Source organism: Delphinapterus leucas, chromosome 1 (genome assembly GCF_059928025.1).
Source record: "Delphinapterus leucas isolate spDelLeu-1000000601 "Yukka" chromosome 1, BTC_Dleu_Yukka2, whole genome shotgun sequence".
NCBI lineage: Eukaryota > Metazoa > Chordata > Mammalia > Artiodactyla > Monodontidae > Delphinapterus > Delphinapterus leucas.
The window spans coordinates 84,868,016-84,886,069 of NC_143129.1; positions in this window are offsets into that span (position 1 = coordinate 84,868,016).

An 18,054-nucleotide genomic window follows, 5' to 3' on the forward strand; every position below is an offset into this window, starting at 1 on the left:
TTACTGCAGTGAGGCACAGAAGAGTTGAGTAATTTATCCAAAGATGCAGAGCTAGCAAGTGACAGAGCTAAGATTTGAGCCTAGACAGTTTGACTCCAGAGTCTGTGCTTTTCTCCACCATACTATACCACCAAGAGGTCAAATCAAACAAGTACCACAAAATGTATTTTGAATTTAACAATTAGGAGCATAATCATACAAGCAGAGTAATTCCAGGGCAGTAGAGACACAAGTCAGATTGCAGTGGGTTGAGGACTGTGTGAACCACTAGGAGGTAAAGACGTTGAACTACTCTTTAGAAGTAGCTTTTTTGGTTATGGCGCTGAACTTCATAACATGTTTTAATTAAGAAATCTCACAAGTGTTAACATAGCAATATTTGGCACATTGTATGTACATCTCTTCATTTAAATGTCTAACTGGTTCTTAAGCTTTTTGGAAAACCTTTGAATATCTGGTGAAATGTATGTGCCTTTACCCCAGAACAATGTTCATGTGTACATGTATACCAAGTATCACATACTATGTCAGGGTTTTCAAGAACTCTATAAAGCCTGTTCATGACCTGGTGGTCCATGATCCCCCAGCTAAGAACTCCAAATATAGAGGATGTGGAACTCAAAGGAAAGAATCCAGAAACCTTGAAAACTGTACAGCTGAGGTGAACTAGAAAAATTCTACAGTTTGAACTAACTTTGTGGATAAGATTCATTCTTAAAAAATTGTGTAAAAAAATTCTATCAAATATTTTTGGATCTTGTTCTACAGAAAAAAAATATTTGGTCCAGTTCCTCAAAATCAAAATCAAGGATCTTAAATTTTTTATTTCTACTTTTATCAGTAGGAAGTCTTGCAAAAGCAAGTTAAGAAGGCAAATGGATAATCATTTCTTCATACATGGTATTTAATAATACATGTATGAGAAAACATCTCAATTTAAATTCCCATCTTATTGGGAGTTTTCATGACCTAAGGGCTTGAATGTTGGTGGACACACAATTAAGGCTTTTAGTTAGTGTATTTAGCAGAACTGACTGAGCCCCATCTGGTTGTCTTTTTAGCTCAGCAAAAAGGCAAAGAGCAGTGGTTGTAAAGATGTTACTACTGTAAATGCACATTAACTAATTGGACCAAATAAATAGCTTGCACTTTTTAAAAGTCCCCAAGAAAAATTTGTAGCATGTGTGACATAGTTTGAGGTAGAAGGGGCAAATTGAGTCTCACATCCTATTAATCATTACAGACAGCGTTGACCCAACAGTATAAAACTATCTTGAGCAATTTAATCACTCCATTCTAATAAAGTTTATTTCAAGTGCTGTAATTGAATCCATGTCTTAGATTAGAAAAATTGTTGGAAATTTGACTTCCGTATACTAATCAAAACTGGACTAACCTTCTATAACCTTCATTAATTGAGCATATGTGTCAGTCATTTTACATGTATTATTACAGTCCTCATAACCGTTTTCCCAGCTTGCCCAAGGTCACATAGCAAGTTGAAGTACTTGGGTTCAAATCCAGGACTGCTAGACACCCAACCACTACATATACTGTTTATTCCTAAATTATGATGTAGAAGTGTTTGTCCTAAGCACTATTTCACTTTGTCCTGTCAAGTTATTTGTTTTTGTCTTTTTTTGGAAAAGGTTGGCTTTTTAAAAACATAATTTCATTTTATTATTTCCTTCTCTTTTTCATTTACTTATCTGTCATTTCTCCCTTTATTTTTTAATATTTTTTGCTTTCGGGTTCTTGTTTGCCTTTTCTCCTTCTTGGTTTGTAACACATTTTTTAAAAACTTTATTTTCTATTGGAGTATATTTGATTAACAATGTTGTGTTAGTTTCAGGTGTACAACAAAGTGATTTGATTATACATATACATGTATCTATTCTTTTTCAAATTCTTTTACCAATTAGGTAGTTACAGAATATTGAGCAGAGTTCCATGTGCTATACAGTAGGTCCCCATTGGTCATCCATTTTAAACAGAACAGTGTGTGCATGGCAATCCCAAACTCCCTAACTATCCCTCCCCACACACACACCCTTCTCCCCTGGTAACCATATTCTCTAAGTCTGTGAATCTGTTTCTGTTTTGTAAATAATTTCCTTTTATCATTTTTTTAGATGCTTCATATAAGTGATATCATATGATATTTCTCTTTCTCTGTCTGACTTACTTCACTCAGTATGACAATCTCTAGGTCCATCCATGTTGCTGCAAATGGCATTATTTCATTCTTTTTAACAGCTGAGTAATATTCCATTGTATATATGTACCACATCTTCTTTATCCATTCTTTTTTTGGTTTTTTTTTTGTTTGTTTGTTTTTTTGTGGTATGCGGGCCTCTCACTGCTGTGGCCTCTCCCATTGCGGAGCACAGGCTCCGGACGTGCAGGCTCAGTGGCCATGGCTCACGGGCCCAGCCGCTCCGCAGCATGTGGGATCCTCCCGGACCAGGGTATGAACCCGTGTCCCCTGCATCGGCAGGCGGACCCCCAACCACTGCGCCACCAGGGAAGGCCCTCTTTATCCATTCTTTGATGGACATTTAGGTTGCTTCCATGTCTTGGCTATTGTGAACAGTGCTGCAATGAACATTGGGGCGCATGTATCCTTTCAGACCGTGTTTTTCTCTGGGTATATGCCCAAGAGTGGGAATGCAGGATCATATGGTAGCTCTATTTTTAGTTTCTTAAGGAACCTCCATACTGTTCTCCATAGTGGCTGCACCAATTTACATTCCCACCAACAGTGCAGGAGGGTTCCCTTCTCTCCACAGCCCCTCCAGCATTTATTGTTTGTGGATTTTTTGATAATAAACATTCTGACTGGTGTGAGGTGATATTGTAGTTTTGATTTGCAGTTCTCTAATAATTAGTGATGTTGAACATCTTTTCATGTGCCTCTTGGCCATCGGTCTTTGGAGAAATGTCTATTTAGGTCTTCTGCCCATTTTTTTAAAATTAATTATTTTTGGCTGCATTGGGTCTTTGTTGTTGCATGCAGGCTTTCTCTAGTTGCAGAGAACTACTACTCTTCATGGCAGTGTGCGGGCTTCTCATTGCAGTGGCTTCTCTTGTTGCAGAGCCCAGGCTCTAGGCGCACAGGCTTCAGTAGTTGTGGCTTGTGGGCTCTAGAGCACAGGCTCAGTAGTTGTGGTGCACGGGTTTAGTTGCTCCATGGTATGTGGGGTCTTCCCGAACCAGGGCTCAAACCCATGTCCCCTGCATTGGCAGGCGGATTCTTAACCACTGTGCCACCAGGGAAGCCCTTCTGCCCATTTTTGATTGGGTTGTTTGTTTTGATGATATTAAGCCTCATGAGCTGTTTGTAAATTTTGGAGACTAATCCCTTGTCAGTCACATCATTTGCAAATACTTTCTCCCATTCTGTGGGTTGTCTTTTCGTTTTGTTTATGGTTTCCTTTGCTGTGCAAAAGATTTTGAGTTTAATTAGGTCCCATTTGTTTATTTTTGTTTTTATTTCCATTACTCTGGGAGACAGATCAAAAAAGATATTGCTGCAATTTATGTCAGAGAGTGTTCTTCTGCCTATGTTTTCCTCTAGGGGTTTTATAGTGTCCAGTCTCACATTTAGGTTTTCAATCCATTTTGAATTTATATTTGTGTATGGTGTTAGAGAATGTTCTGATTTCATTTTTTTACATGTAGCTGTCCAGTTTTCCCAGCACCATTTATTGAAGAGACTGTCTTTCCTTCATTGCATATCCTTGCCTCCTTTGTCATAGATTAATTGACCATAGGTGTGTGGGTTTATTTCTGGGCTTTCTATCCTGTTCCATTGATCTATATTTCTGTTTTAGAGCCAGTATCATACTGTTTTGATGACTATAGCTTTGTAGTGTAGTCTGAAGTCAGGGCACCTGATTCCTCCAGGTTTGCTTTTCTTTCTCAAGATTGCTTTGGCTATTCGGGTTCTCTTGTGTCTCCATACAAATTTTAAGATTTTTTTTGTTCTAGCTCTGTGAAAAATGCCATTGGTAATTTGATAGGGATTGCATTGAATCTGTAGATTGCCTTGGGTAGTATGGTCATTTTGACAATATTGATTCTTCCAATCCAAGAACATGGTATATCTTTCCATCTGTTTGTGTCATCTTCGATTTCTTTCATCAGCAGCATTTTATAGTTTTTGGAGTACAGGTCTTTTACCTCCTTAGGTAGGTTTATTCCTAGATATTTTATTCTTTTTGATGTGATGATAAATGGGATTATTTCTTGAATTTCTCTTTCTGATCTTTTGTTGTTAATGTATAAGAATGCAACAAATTTCTGTTTGTTAATTTAACCTGCAACTTTACCAAATTCATTGATGAGCTCTAGTAGTTTTCTGGTTGCATCTTTAGGATTTTCTATGTATAGTATCACGTCATCTGAAAACAGTGAGTTTAACTTCTTTTCCAGTTGGGATTCCTTTTATTTCTTTTTCTTCTCTGATTGCTGTAGCTAGGACTTCTAAAACTACGTTGAATAAAAGTGGTGAGAGTGGACATCCTTGTCTTGTTCCTGATCTTAGAGGAAATGCTTGTAGCTTTTCACCATTGAGTATGATGTTAGCTGTAGGTTTGTTGTGTATGGCTTTATTATGTTGAGGTATGTTCCCTCTATACCCACTTTTTGGAGAGTTTTTATCATAAATGTGTGTTGAATTTTGTCAAAAGCTTTTTCTGCATCTATTGAGATGATCATATTTTTTTATTCTTCAATTTGTTGATGTGGTGTATCACAGTGATTGATTTGCAGATATTGAAAAATCCTTGCATCCCTGGGATACATCCCACTTGATCATGGTGTATGATCCTTTTACTGTATTGTTGGATTCAGATTGCTAGTATTTTGTTGAGGATTTTTGCATCTATGTTCATCAGTGATATTGGCCTGTAATTTTATTTTTTGTGGTGTCTGTCTGGTTTTGGTATCAGGGTGATGGTGGCCTCATAGAATGAGTTTGGGAGGTTTCCTTCCTCTGCAATTTTTGGAACTGTTTCAGAAGGATAGGTGTTTCAGAAGTATAACTCTTCTCTAAATGTTTGATACAATTTACCTGTGAAGCCACCTGGTCCTGGACTTTTGTTTCTTGGAGTTTTTAAATCACAGTTTCAATTTCATTACTTGTGATTGGTCTGTTCATATTTTCTCTTTCTTCCTGGTTCAGTCTTGGGAGATTGTACCTTTCTAAGAATTTGTCCATTTCTTCCAGGTTGTCCATTTTATTGGCATACAGTTGCTTGTAGTAGTCTCTTATGATCCTTTGTATTTCTGTGGTGTCAGTAGTAACTTCTCCTTTTTCATTTCTAATTTTATTGATTTGAGTCCTGTCCCTTTTTTTTCTTGATGAGTCTGGCTAAAGGGTTATAAATTTTGTTTATCCTCTCAGAGAACCAGCTTTCAGTTTCATTGATCTTTGCTATTGTTTTCTTCATCTCTATTTCATTTATTTCTGCTCTGGTCTTTATGATTTTCTTTCCTCCTACTAACTTTAGGTTTTGCTTGTTCTTCTTTCTCTAGTTGCTTTTGGTGTAAGGTTAGGTTGTTTATTTGAGATTTTTCTTGTTTCCTAAGGTAAGATTGTATTGCTATAAACTTCCTCTTAGAATTGCTTTTGCTGCATCCCATAGGTTTTGGATCATTATGCTTTCATTTTCATTTGTCTCTAGGTATTTTTTGATTTCCTCTTTGATTTCTTCAGTGATCCATTGGTTGTTTAGTAGCATATTGTTTAGCCTCCACGTGTTTGTGTTTTTTACAGTTTTTTTCTTGTAGTTTATTTCTAATCTCATAGCGTTGTGGTAGGAAAAGATGCCTGATATTATTTCAATTTTCTTAAATTTACTGAGTCTCATTTTGTGGCCCAGCATGTGGTCAATCCTGGAGGATGTTCCATGTACACATGAGAAGAATGTGTATTTTGCTGCTTTTGGATGGAATGCTCTGTAAATATCAATTATGTCCCCCTGGTCTAATGTGTCATTTAAGGCTTGTATTTCGTTATTAATTTTCTGTCTGTATGGTCTATCCATTGGTGTAAGTGGAGTGTTAAACTCCCCCACTATTATTGTGTTACTTTTGATTTCCCCTGCTATGGCTGTTAGCATTTGCCTTATATATTGAGGTGCTCCTATGTTGGGTGCATATGTATTTATAATTGTTATATCTTCTTCTTGGATTGATCCCTTGATCATTATGTAGTGTCCTTCTTTGTCTCTTATAACAGTCTTTATTTTGAAGTCTATTTTGTCTGATATGAGTATTGCTACTCCAGCTTTCTTTGGATCTACATTTGCATGGAATACATTTTTCCATCCCCTCACTTTCAGTCTGTATGTGTCCCGAGGTCTGAAGTGGGTCTCTAGTAGACAGCATATATACAGGTCTTGTTTTTGTATCCATTCAGCCAGTCTTTTGCTTGGAGCATTTAATTCATTTACATTTAAGGTAATTATCGATATGCAAGTTCCTATTGCCATTTTCTTAATTGTTTTGGGTTTGTTTTTATAGGTCGTTTTTCTTCCCTTCCTGTCTTGTTCTCTTCTCCTGGGATTTGATGACCATGTTTAGTGTTGTGTTTGAGTTGCCTTTTCTTTTTCCTTTTTTTTTTGTTTGTGTGTGTGTGTGTGTGTGTGTGTATCTATTGTGTTTTTGGGTTTGCTGATCCCATAGGTTTTGATATAGCAGTCTATATATGTACAAGGTTGTTTTCAGTTGCTGGTGTCTTTCCCGTCTAGAGAAGTTTCTCTTAGCAATTGTTGCAAAGCTGGTCTGGTGGTACTGAACTCTGTTAGCTTTTGCTTTTCTGTGAAGCTTTTGATTTCTCTGTTAAGTCTGAATGAGAGCCTTGCTGGGTAGAGTATTCTTGGTTGTAGTTTCTTCCCTTTCATCACTTTAAATATATCATGCCACTCCCTTTTGGCCTGCAGAGCTTCTGCTGAAAAATCAGCAGATATTCTTATGGGAGTTCCCTTGTATGTTGTCATTTTTCCCTTGTTGCTTTTTTTGTTTGTTTGTTTTTTATTTTGTTTGTTTTTTAACATCTTTATTGGAGTATAATTGCTTTACAGTGTTGTGTTAGCTGTATAAAAGAGTGAATCAGGTATATGTATACATATATCCCCATGTCCCCTCCCTCTTGCATCTCCCCCCCACCCTCCCTATCCCTTGTTGCTTTTAATAGTTTTTCTTTGTCTTTAATTTTTGTCAGTTTGATTACTGTGTGTCTCAGCATATTCCTCCTTGGGTTTATCCTGCTTGGGACTCTCTGCACTTCCTGGACTTGGGTGACTATTTTGTTTCCCATGTTAGGGAAGTTTTCAGCAATTATCTTTTCAGATATTTTCTCAGGTCCTTTCTCTCTCTCTTCTCCTTCTGGGACCCCTATAATGTGAATGTTGGTATGGTTGATGTTGTACCAGATGTCTCTTAGATTGTCTTAATTTCTTTTTATTCTCTTTTCTTTATTCTGTTCTGTGGCAGTGATTTCCACCATTCTGTCTTCCAGGTCACTTATTCGTTCTTCTGCCTCAGTTATTCTGCTACTGATTCCTTCTAGTGTATTTTTCATTGCAGTTTTTATACTGTTCATCTCTGTTTGTTTGTTCTTTAGTTCTTCTAGGTCTTTGTTAAACATTTCTTGCATCTTTTCGATCCTTGCCTCCATTCTTTTTTGAGATCCTGGATCATCTTCACTATCGTTATTCTGAATTATTTTTCTGGAAGTTTGCCTATCTCCACTTCACTTAGTCTTTCTGGGGTTTTATCTTGTTTCTTCATCTGGGACATATACCTTTGCCATTTCATTTTGTTTAATTTTCTGTGATTGTGGATTCCATTCCACAGGCTGCAGGATTGTAGTTCTCATTTCTGCTGTCTGCAGAAGTGGGTGAGGCTGGTGGATGAGGCTGTCTAAGAGTCTTGTGCAAGCTTTGTGATGGGAGGGCCTGGTAGTGGGTGGAGGTGGATCTTGTCCCTCTGGTGGGCAGGGCTGTGCTCAGTAAAACATTAATCCGCTTGTCCACTCATGGATGGGGCTGTGCTCCCACCCTGTTGGTTGTCTGGCCTGAGGCAACCCAGCACTGGAGCCTACAGGCTGTTTGGTGGGGCTAATGATGGCCTCAAGGAGGGCTCATGCCGATGGGTACTTCCCAGAATTGCTGCTGGCAGTGTCCTTGTCCCCACAATGAGCCCCAGCTGCCCCCACCTCCTCAGGAGACCCTTCATTACTAGCAGGTAAGTCTGGCTCAGTCTTTTATGGGGTCACTGTTTTTTTCCCCTGGGTCCTGGTGCACACCTCCTCAGGAGACCCTTCACTACTAGCAGGTAAGTCTGGCTTAGTCTTTTATGGGGTCACTGTTTTTTTCCCCTGGGTCCTGGTGCACACCCTCTGAGAGTGGAGTCTCTGTTTCCCCCAATCCTGTGGAAGTCCTGTGATCAAATCCCACTTGCCTTCAAAGCTAGATTCTCTGGGGACTCTTCCTCCCATTGCTGGACTCCCAGTCTGGGCAGTCTGACATGGGGTTCAGAACTTTCACTCCTGTGGGATAACTTCTGTGGTATAATTGTTTTCCAGTTTGTAGGTCACCCACCCAGCAGGTGTGGGATTTGAGTTTATCATGATTGCATCCCTCCTACCATCTTGCTGTGGTCTCCTTTTTGTCTTTGGATGTAGGGTATCCTTTTTTGGTAGGTTCCAGTGTTTTTTATCAATGGTTGTTCAGCAGTTAGTTTTGGTTTTGGTGTTTTTTAAGAAGGGGGTGAGCTCACGTCCTTCTACTCCTCCATCTTGAGCTAATCTCCTGTAATACATCTTATTTTATTTGTTCCTTTACTTTTACATTTGATCTCAGTGTTAATTCAACATTTTTCTACATCTGATTCACTTAAGGTTTAGCAAAGTGATTTTTAAAAATAAATCTCCCCTTTGTTTCTTATGTCCTTTTGCCCATTCTCTTCTCTTTTCCCCCTACTTTTTCCTCACTCCTATTCCTCTCCATTTTACTTCATTTCCCTAGATGCTGCTTTTACTTAGCAGTTAATATTTTACTACAACTTTACTTCTGTAAGCAAGAGCTTTAAAATTAACTGTTATACTTACTCGTTATTTTTAGATCTTAATTTATCTTACCTTTAATTGATTTCATAATATACTGTGTTCTCTTATTAGTCAATGCAGATATGCCCCTGCTTTAAGGAATATTTAAAATATTTCAAACACTGCAAGAATTCAAGAAGGAGCTCCTCTAGTTTGTCTTCTATATTTAGGGCTTCAACTATCACTTGTATTACTGATAGCTCCAAATATACCTGTCTATCCTTAAACTTGAGATCTAGATCCAATTTTTTGCTGCTTATGGATATCTGTGTTTGAGTATCCCATAAAACTTCAGTGCACCTAAAACATCTTATTACCTTCATTCCATTACCTTCAAAGTTAAAACCTCACCTGTGCTTTCTAATGTATTTCTAATTTTCAGACATCACCTGCAACTCCTTTACCTGAGCTACAAGTCATGAATTGCATTTGACTCCTCTGTTTTCTCCTTCCACCTCTCAACTGTTAACCAAAACTTGTTTTTCTTAACGGCCAAGATATTTCTCATTCATCACTTCCTTTCTTTTTGGTCTTAGATTCAAGCTCTCATTAACTTTAAGTTGGACTCTTGCAGTAGCCTTCTTACTACTTTCCTTATACACGTCCCTCTTTCAGCCCAGTACTACTACAATGTTAATACCACAAACTTTCATAAAGAGCCAATCGCACCCCCATTTCCTATAGAATCAAAGGTCACATACTCCAGTCTGCCTTCCACAGTGTGACCTTGTATCCTTTCAGACTCATCTGCCACTCCCCACCACCTGTTTCGTTTCATCCACACCAAATTCTCTGGCTTTCTCTAATCAGTCAGATTACCACTTTACCTTGTGCCCTGGCTCATTGGGACCTTCTCTCCAGAATTTTTTCGTGGGTGTACTTTACCCCTTTCCTTTTCACTTTCAACCTACTAAAGTTCTGCTCATCTCTCAAAGACCCAGCTCTAACACCTCCTTGTAAAGCCTTTCTAACGTTCTCACATCCTCTTTCTTATCAACCTGGGAGAAGTTGTGGTTTCATCCTCCCATAGCAACGTGTTCATATTTCCAGCATAGAACCTACCAATTTAAAATAGTGGTTGACGTGTACTCGTTTGTCTCCTTGGCTGTATACCATGTGAAGTCCCTAAGGTAGAGACAAATTGATATTCATGTCTTTTGAGTGCTTGGCACTCAGTACGGTGACACGTTGGAGGTACTCAGCAAATAATTGCAGCATGAGTACATTGGATTATGAAAATTTATGCACAAGTTTTCTGGAACTGGGCTGTGCTTTAAGTCATGGATATACACATAATGTGAATGGAAGGGGAAAACAAAGTGGGGTACAATGGTATAGGCCTAATACGGGAATTGGAAAGGAGAGAGGCACATTAAAAAGAAGTCAGAACAAAAAAGAGGACCAACAGGAAGATTCTATCTATATATAGTAAACACATTGGGGAAGAGGAAGAAAGATAATATAGCAAATGAAATTGGTTCTTTAGGACAGAAACAGTTGAAAGGTAAAAGGGTGAAGAGTAGGCATGGAGTCAAATTAGACCTGAAGAGAAAGCACAAAAGTCAGACTGGCAGATCTCAGTCTGGAAATGTGTCCAGTTGACCACAGAGCCTATGGTTGCTTGTATGTTGTGTGGATAATATTAAATGAGCTTTTCGTGTCACTTAACTCCTTACCAATTTGTCATCTGAAAAAGTGACTCCAGTTCAGCTATAAATACCTTGACCCATATGCCATACAGCGTAAGACATATTTTACCATGCTAAAGATAAGAAACTGGTTTAAGACTTAGTTTTGACCAACCGATGGCAGTTTGCACCTGCCAGACTTCTCTCAAGGAGTCCCTTGCAAATAGTGTAGGTAGGCAATGAGGTATGTTGAACTGGGCACACGGGGGAGGCAGTGAGGACTGAAGAGCTTATCATTTGTATGTCTTTTATTTGGCTATTTGCATAAATGTTCAGAGTGTGTTAATTTGCACACCTGGCACTTTAGAATAAAAGTAATTTGACTTTCAAATTGGTTTTTCTTGATTTTTTTTTCATTTTTACACTCTGATTTTTCTTCCATCTTTCTCAAACTCGATTTTCCCCAGTAGTAGAGTTGGGAGTTAACAGTACAAAACGCTGCTTGCTAAAGATTCTTTAAAAATAAAAAGACTGTAAAGAACTTCCAAGCAAAAGTTTAAGAATTTCTGCTTTAGCCCATCCACTTGCTTGTGGTATTTATGTAGCTATATTTGGGGTTTTTTTTGTTGTTATTGTTTTTGCTACAATAACCATAGCCTTGCTAGAATCATATACATATTTATTTTCATCAATTAGATGAACACTATAGTGTAAAATGGACATTGCTGAAGAAGGATAGAGATTTATATGAACTGCAACAAAGACAAATTACTGACATCACATGCAGCAGTGGTCTGTGGATATGAAAGGGTAGAAAATACTGAGTTGGGAGTCAGGAGACTTGGCTTTTAGATCATCTCACACTCTGCAGCTGTAAGACTTTGGGTAAGTTATTTAGGCACTATGTACCTCAATTTCCCATGGTTGAAAAAATGGGAATGGTATCTGCTCTGCCTACTTCACATGAACTATTTGAGTATAAAAGGAGGTAAAAATGCAATAATAGTTCTGAGGGTTTTATGAACTGTGAAGTGACCTGTAAATACTGTACTGTATTACTATTATTATTATTCTAACTGATCAAGGAAAGCATTCGTTATGAGTGCAGCCCTGCCTGTTCCTCTGAAAACTAACAGCCCAGTTCCATAATTATTTTATTCTTGATACCGCAGTCTGGCTGTACTGCAGTATTTAGGATCCTTTAGCACAGTCCATTTCTCAGGCCATGACTTAGTGTTTCCAGGAGAGGGCAGCAACACTCCAATATGAGGAGTCTGCCACTTCCTCAAAGTAAAGCAGTGTTTCCTTGAGAGGAAAACAAGTGTACTGTAAAGAGAACAACAGCCCTTAAAAAATGATGGTTTTACGTGACAGATGAGGCAAATCCCGATACTATAAATGCCACAACAAACATTCACTCATTTCAAATAATATTTTCCTCTTCTGTAACCTCTGAAGAAAATAATCGGGGCTGTTTCTTTAATCTCATTTTAACGATTTGACCTGTGTAGCCAGAACCCACCCCCCATCCCCGCCTCCAGCCAGTTTTTCCATTTAACCCCAGATTTTTAGATCTCACATTGCACCGGTTTTTAAATAAAAATGTTTTTAATAAGATGAAAGTAAGATGTTTAGGCCTGATTCTTAGGCCTGATTCTTTCCATTTAAGGTGCCCGGCTAAAAGTCCAAAGAATGATTTCCACTGGCGTCTAAATGTCTGTTATATAGTGTGTCTGTGTCATTTGGAGCAAATGTTATCTGTATCATCTGTATCTATCTTTCTTATTTTTTATTATTTAGATTTGTTTTAAAATATCCTTCTGCTTTTATACCTTCTAAGAACATCAGCAGCTAACATTTGAACTGATCTTTTTTTTTTTTTGAACTGTTCTTAATAGCATATAAGGTAGTCTCATACTTGTTTTCATGTGAGGTTGATAGCCATGCTCCCCATTTTACAGATAAATTTTCTCATCTGTAAGCAGACTAGCTGCTCTCTGCTTAAAGAGGAAAGTTCAGGGAGATGCCTCATATGTCAAGAGAGTCCCGAGGGGTGGGTGTTTTCTCTTTCCTAATGAATGATAGAAGAGCCAGTTCAGAAACTGATGCTTTTTCTGTCTGCTTTACTACAGTCAGAGATGGGGTAGAAAGGCTTTCAGTGACAGCTTTTCAATTCATTCTGCTTTTGTCGGTTCATTTCTGGCTCTACACTTTGAAAAAATTCCTCTGTTTCTCACTCTGCCCCCTCTGTTGCCTTCCCCAAGTCAGAGTCCTCTTTCCATTCCAGCTAAACCTCTTCCTTTTCCTAAGAATTGCATCACATTCTGGGCTTACGGTAGACCAGCACCCCCACACTGGCACCAGGGAGTGCACAGGCCTCTTCTTTATTGGTTGAAAGTTCTTGTCTGGTGATCACAGAGTAAGTCACTCACTTCCTGACTCCCAGCCCTGGCTGAATTTGCCTCTGGAAAAAAAATATATCTCAGATTTTTGTTTATAAATCCCCTTCACTTCGGCCATATCCTTGGAATGAGCAAGATTTTACCAAGTAGGAACAGTGTGGGAGGGCTTTTGAGGCAGAGGGAGTAGTATGTGTGCCTCTCTGAATGTGCTGTCTACCCTGTTGTTTCTAATTCTTCATTTCACCCTCACTTTTCAACCCAGGCTAATCCAGCATTGGCTCCCACTGTGTTGAAGGGTTGGAGGGGCTTTCACTAAGGACAGTAATGCCCCCCCATATTACTAAATCCAGTCAGTGGATACATCAGTCTCTATCCTACTTGACTGCACAGCATCTGATGCTCTTGACCTTCTTGATGGACCCACCATCTTCCTTTGGTTTCCACACACTGTTATTTTCCTACCTTCGTCATGGATCTTCAGTATCCTTTGCAAGCTCCTCTTTCTTTAGGAACCTTTAAGTGTTGGTGTTCCTTAGGACCCCATCTTATGTCAGCCTCTCTTTCTTCTACACATTCTCTGAGAAGTCACATCCCCTTCCATGGCTTTAGTTGAGATCTATATGCCAATGACTTCCAAATCTCTCCTTCCACTGAACTCCAGACTTATGTATCAACTGCCTTCTAGAATCTGTCCAGTTGGAAACTCCTAAAACCATATGAACTCACTCCTTCAAACTACTCCTCTTCTAATGTTCCTTATCCAGATATATGCCACAACATCCATCCAGATACTCTAGCCAGAAACGTAGGATTCATCCTCGATTACTCTTCTGCTCACCCTCCACATTCAATCAATAACCAAGTCCAGTAAAATCTGTTTGTTTGGATCTACCCACTTACCCTCATCCCCATCTGACCTAAGTGATCACCTCTGGATTTTCACAAGTCTTCGCTAGTTTCCTGCCTCCAGTTTTTCTCCCCTTGGATTGTTTTCCACCAGTCACCAGAAAGTTTTTTTATAAATGTAATTCTGATAAATAAACCTCCTTTGTTTAAAATCATTTAGTTGCTTCCCACTGTCCTTAGGCTAGAGTCCAGACTTCTTAGCATGGCTTATAAGCCCTTCATGATCGGCAGCCTGCCTACCTGCCATCAGTCTGTGCTCCACTCCCACTGGATTCCAATGTTTCAAATACACAGTACTTCCTCTTGCTTCTTGGCCTTCACAAATGCTCTTTCCTTTGCCTGGAACACTCTTATTATAGGACCTCAAACATATCCAGTCTAAATTCTACCCCCAAATTGTCATTTATCTTATTCCTCAATCAGAACTGAATTTGGATACTTAATTTTAAATCAGTTCTTGAATTAAAACCCAAATTAACCTTATCTCATCTGATGTTTTTCTTATTTCTCTGAAAAATACATCCAAGGGTGTGTTCTAATGAAAATGTATTTGAACTAATTAACTTAGATCAGGATTGAGTTTTTCCATAGCTCAATGTGAACTGGAACATATTTTTTAAATTACTGGAATGTTTCCTTGATTATTATTCATCATGACATTCTATCTTTGGAATTTTTTGTTCATTTCCAGTTGGTTTGTACTACTCTCCTTTCTTACCTCTCAACCCTTCCCCTCTGGTTACCATACACTTGCCCCTCAGTGGATCCAGTTTGCATGCAGCGGTAGCTGCTGTGGGGCTGTGGTTAAATAGAACTGCTCAGACTGCAACAGGAAAGCATTGAATCGAAAGCAAGGGGGAGGAAGCACAAACCGATACCCACCACAAAGCTGCTGAGTGCCCAGCATGACCCAAGCCACACCCTCTGATGAGGAGTCTTGTGGAGGAGTAAGAAGCCACAGAGCTTAATAAATCATCAGCACAGCCCGTTCTCCACTTCCCGTGATCCAGCCTTCCTGGGTCACCATGAGTGTCACCAGGTACTGGCCTAGGAAGGTGGGTGAGGACAGAAAAGCCACCAGAGGGGTAGAGGCTGGGGGAAAGTCCCTAAAATGAATGACTGTGGACCATTTATCTCAAACTCCCCACATGGTCCAGCCCTGTGAGCAGGAAGATCCAGGGTATATGAGTGTTTCAATGGAGCTCTCTACCTGGGGTGATTCCCAAATGTAGGCTCCCATGTTCCCTGAAAATACCTTTGCTACCTGGCTGAAAGGCTGCTTTAGTAGTGGCCAAAATTTTTTATTTTATAACTGAAGATAAAGCCCCCATGAGATATAATTAGAGAGCTTTAAATTCACATTAAGGTATAAATGACTATTTTTAGATTCTTTCCTGACTTCAGTAGAGGGAGAACGAGAAGGGAAGGAGGTGAGAGCGTCAAAGATGTATTCCACCTACTTTATGATTTAGCCCATGCCTACCCTGACTATTTATGCTTGTCATCTTTGCTATCAAAGGAGATACTAATTCTTCAGCAGCCAGAATTATAGGGAAGGGGATGAAAAGTATGGAAAAATGTGTAGTAACTAGGTCTAGATTTTAATCACTGGTAAGGTTGGGCAACTCCTTGGAATTGCAGAGTCTCACAGCAGCTCATTACTCATTACCTCAGAATCTTGGGAGGTGAGAGCTGGGCCCCACTTTTGCAGCTGGAGAGGGAGAGCACAGAGACCAGGGGTGACCATCTTGGTCTGGAAGAAAGTCTGCTTTGCTTGGCTGGAAGTGGGCACTTTTGTCTTCACAGAGTGCCAGACTCACACTTCAGATAACAGAACAGGAAGTATGGTTAGTGCAGCTGAGAGGTGAGAGAGAACTTACTGTGTACCCAAGACCATTAAGTTACCCATTGACCTTTCTGCATCACACTTTTCTATGCTGTAAGTGACAGGGACTGAGTGTGGGCAGCACTGGGAAGCAGGTGAAACGTGCCCTGAGGTGTACCCCCTTCCCTTGCAGCAGTCTCACCTCTCCGGTCGTGTTCAGCTTCTTTCTTCTCTTCAACCCAGAAAATCTTCCAAGATCTAGATCATCAATGAAATTTAAATGGAGGAGTATGGGCACTTTGATAGGAGGTGAGGGAAACAATTCTTGAGTAGATGGACCATCTTCTCTCACAAGGCCAGAGCTACAGGTGATAAAAATGTGGCCTGTTTTAGCAACACCAACAGCAGTGAGTTGGAAGAGATCCTAATCAAGGAAAAAGGGAATGGAATTGTAGTCAGATGACTTTGTTTTGAAACTATCCTCCTTCCCTCCTTTCCTGCCCCCTTCTTTCCTCCCTTCCTCTCAGAAAGGAGGAGAGGGAAAGGTAGCCATAGAATGGGAAGCTCCTTGAAGCTCAGAAGAATGCTGCAAGCTTCCCAAGAATGAGTGCCTGCCCAGAGGTTGCCTACTTTCTTCAGTGGTCAAGGACATTCCTCTTGTTAAACCCTCAAGTTGTGTTTAATAATTATGTGTGATCCAAGCTGCAGGAGCTGGGTGACTCTGCTCCCCAGGTGCCATCTTTCAGCCGGTGACCTGCCTTAATACGTTCCATTCCTTAGACAAGGAAAATTCACAATATGAGTGCAAAGGGGGAGACAGGGAATGTGAATTACTTTTTGCAAAAGCTTACTTCTGAAAGAAGAGAGGTTGGCTAGAGGACATACGGAGTAAATAATGGATTTCATTTTTTTTTTTAATTGAGAGGTTTAGGGAAGTACACATACTTGAGGAGAAAGTGGTGAGAGATCTTAAGCAAGTTACTTCATTCTAAACTTTGATTCTCTCATCTGGGGAAAAAAAGAAGTTTCTATGAAGGTTACAGTTAAATTAAAATCAAATCCACAGTAGTAGCTTGAACACTGCAAAGCCCTTTTAAACATGTTGATTATTATAACTATCATCATCTAGTGAGTATACAGATGAGTAAGCCCTAGTCACAGCTGTTCTGTCTCTGTGTCTTCTCCCCTATATGACAGCTGTGAGGACGAGATGGGCTCTTGAGTAGGCAGGGCCAAGACATACAGGAAGAGGCTAATAAATAGTGATATGATTTGTATCTTGTCATGCTTTGAACCTTGGGGGATGGTGTCTGTGTGTGTGTGCATGTGGGTGTCTTACTAGATACTTTGTTACCAAATAATACTATTAATAATAATAATATTAAATACTACTATTTTTGTTTCTTATTTTATTATCTATTATTTTAAATTCTTATTTTAAAAATGGACACATTCAGATCCAATCTCTCTCCAAAAAGCTCTAATTTAGGGAAAACATTTTTAGAAACTAAAAATACCCTTCTTGAAATGCAAGGGAATGTACAAATAATATTATAGACATGAATTTCTGCTTAGACAAAGGAGCAGTTTCCTAGAAGTTACCTAATGTTAATCCACAGCTTTTGTAGGAAGGGTTAACCCCTTATCTTTTCTGGCTATTTACAGGATCACATTATAATTTTGCTTTGAAACAAATTTGGCCACAGCAGTCATGATTCCTTTTATCGAACAATTCCCATCAGCTCTACACAGCTTTATATACTCAGCGAATCAGTCTTCCTCCTCGTAATTATTTGCTTTGCAACTTTGCTTTGAGCCATCCCACCCCCATTCCTACACAGTTTGCAGTAAAGATATCCTACAAATTCCACTCCCACATTTCCTCTCCCTTTCCCATGTGGCTTTCCAACCTTGGGATGATTTATGCCTTCATTTCTGGGCGCATCTCTTCACCTATTCCTTATCGTCCCTCCTCCATTCCTTAGTCCATCCTCCTCTTCCCCTGGCCCCTCTCCACCTCCAGCTTTTATTACTAGCAACCCCTCAGGCCAATCCATAGCATGCTCCTTCATGCATTACATGAACAAATTTTTTGAGGGCATTGAACGGAACAACCTGGTGTCTTTTTCCAATAATGAATGAAAAATAGCCATATTCAGATATAATTTATATACTGTA